We start from the raw sequence: 2,539 nt of genomic DNA, 5'->3' as shown, positions 1-2,539 counted from the left end.
TGCTTTTTAAATGGTGATTCTCTTCTCACTGAGAAACCTTCTCATTACTGATGGTGGATGTCTTAAGACCCCGGAATTCTCCAAAACTATCCAATTTTTAAAAATCTTAATTTCACACTACAAATTATAAAGCAACTATAAACAAGTCCATCATGAGTAGATGAACATGAGAAAGTCACCTTCAAGTCCTATCACCCCGCATCAAAAGAAAACATCAGATTCCAGAGCCTACTAAGATGACCTCCAGGCTCTAGGGCCAGAACCAGATCAGCAAGAAACAAATAGGAGCCTCTCTCTCCCTACCTCCTCTGCAAAGTATCTTCACCTGATAGCGAATTTCAGTACTTTTGGAAAATGATGTTTCATAAGTCAATGGATACAAAAACATTATTTTCTGAGACAAACACTTTTTCTTACAACCCTTTTTCTTGAGCAGTTACAACAAGTATCAGAGCAGACGATCAAAAAAAGACACCAGGAGAAAACTGCACAACTTAAAAACACAGGCAGAGGTGGATTTTCCCAGTCAACTATGAATATTGATAAACCACTTTCAGGTGTCTTTTTTTTGTTGTTAATTGGAACATATAATGTTATACATAAATAGATTATTTCTACGACTCCTTGATCTACCTCTAAAACTGTCATATACTGTTAGGAATTTATAGAGAAATGAATTCTTAGATTAAAGCAGATGGCAAAATAAGTCTAATCTGAACTAATTTTTATTTATTTATTTGTTCATTTTCTTCTATGTGGGATGATTAATCCTGAGCCGGAAGGGAGCAAGCTGGCCCTAGACTTCTCCAAGTCCATATTTCTTTTCTTCCAATTCTTACATCTCCAAAGACAGGAAACCAAAGACCTGCCTTTGTAGGAGGTTTGAACTATTTTTTAAATAAAATACATAGCATTATGATGACAGTAATCAAATTTAGAGAAAGGGAATTGTTCATATAGGTACTTGGGGCGTTCATCTCTCAATACTAACCTATTTCCAGAGGTCTCTGGATGGATACTTCCCAAGAGAATTTCTTATGCGGTAACAATTCTCCTTTAGAGAACTCAAGTTCTTTTCTCTCTCTTCACCCTCATCTCTCTGCCATCCCTCTGTCATAGCCCTTTTCACTCTTCTTCCAGCGTCAGGTTATGAATTCTCAAACTAGACTCTAAATTTTTAAGCAATTGCCTCATTATTTGGACTCTGATTACAGATCCTGTTCAGAGTTAAATTTTCACTAACCAGCAAAGGTTACCAAAGTTTGGCATATGTTAGGCATTATTTTTAAAGGCCTTCCTCTCTAGTAAGCTACAGAAAGAGTAGATGACTACAAACCTGCAAACCAGCAGCCAGAAACATGCACTATGTAGATTTGCTGGTTTCTTGCAATAGAAACCTTCCTTTTCTTACAACAGGTATATTTCCTTCTGATTTTGATTAGACCGATTAAAATAGGAAAGGACCCATATCACCATCCCCCTAAACCAACTTCAGTTATGAACTGAGCACCGTGCTTGTACAAGGTGTGACTTCTACCCTTCAAGGAAGCAGACAACATCAGAATGCCTTCATCCTACAAAGATTAGAGAAAATCCTGAAGTAGAGCTGGGAGGAGCAACTAAGCTTAACTCTAAGAATGTTCAGAGGAAGAAGGGTTTTGATACAAAGACCTAATATGACACAAGGAAGCAAGTTTAATGCTGGCCATAACACGCTCTCTGATTTTGTTTGCTTTTTTGTTCTGTTTGTTTTGGTTTGGTTTAGTTCTGGGGATTGAACACTGGACAATCTACCACTCCAGCCTCAGCCTCCTGTTTAGCCTGGATTATAGGTGTGTGCCACCACACCTGGCTACTCTCTCTGTTTCCTTAAATAATATTTTACTTTTAATTGTGTTGTCCTAGTATATTCTCTTCCATTAACCAGAGATAAATCACTCAATATATCTGTCTCTGTCTCTCTCTCTTGCCCTGGTTGTAATACTACTTAGTTACCTCAAAGTGTTGCTGGAAGGACTCATAAGTATGTTAAGTGCTTTGAAGATGAAAAGCAATATATAAATGCTTAAGTATTACTATAAAAGCTCAGTAAATGAGCTCATAGCATGTGATCTAAATGGAACGCATGTGAATACAGAATCCACAGATAGCCAAACAACGAGAGAAGCTTCGGCTAAGACTCAGAACCCACATGACACTAAGCCCTTAATATCATCAAATGTTTCCAGAGCTGAAAAGCTCTCAGATATCATTCAGTGCAAGTCTTTTCTTTTCACAGATTGAGAAAAGGGGCCTCAAAATTGGCCAGTCCAGGAAAGCACAGATGAGAAGAGACAGACATGGCACAAGAAACCACATCTCCTTAGTGCCAACCCATCCTTCTGATACCTCACTCATATTAATCTACAAGATGTCAAACATAAGGATAAAAATAGCAAGCTTAGTTGAATTGCTGGCATGTGTTGCCACACATGTGAATATTGGAAAAAATACTGATTTAAAACTGAATTCTTTTCATTCAGAACTAGTGTCCTCCTGT

General features: G+C 37.7%; 1 non-coding gene across 1 annotated transcript; it reads right to left on the bottom strand.

The window, feature by feature from the left end:
* Positions 1–751: 751 nt before the first annotated feature.
* LOC114087003 (small nucleolar RNA SNORA38) lies at positions 752–882 on the bottom strand. The gene has a single exon (XR_003581733.1). It is a non-coding gene; the product is annotated as a small nucleolar RNA SNORA38 (small nucleolar RNA).
* Between the last annotated feature and the right edge of the window lie 1,657 nt (positions 883–2,539).

This window comes from Marmota flaviventris, chromosome 6 (assembly GCF_047511675.1).
Source record: "Marmota flaviventris isolate mMarFla1 chromosome 6, mMarFla1.hap1, whole genome shotgun sequence".
In the NCBI taxonomy this organism is placed as follows: Eukaryota; Metazoa; Chordata; class Mammalia; order Rodentia; family Sciuridae; genus Marmota; species Marmota flaviventris.
The sequence above is the reverse complement of the archived record's forward strand: the minus strand, read 5'-3'. Positions and strand labels throughout refer to the sequence as shown.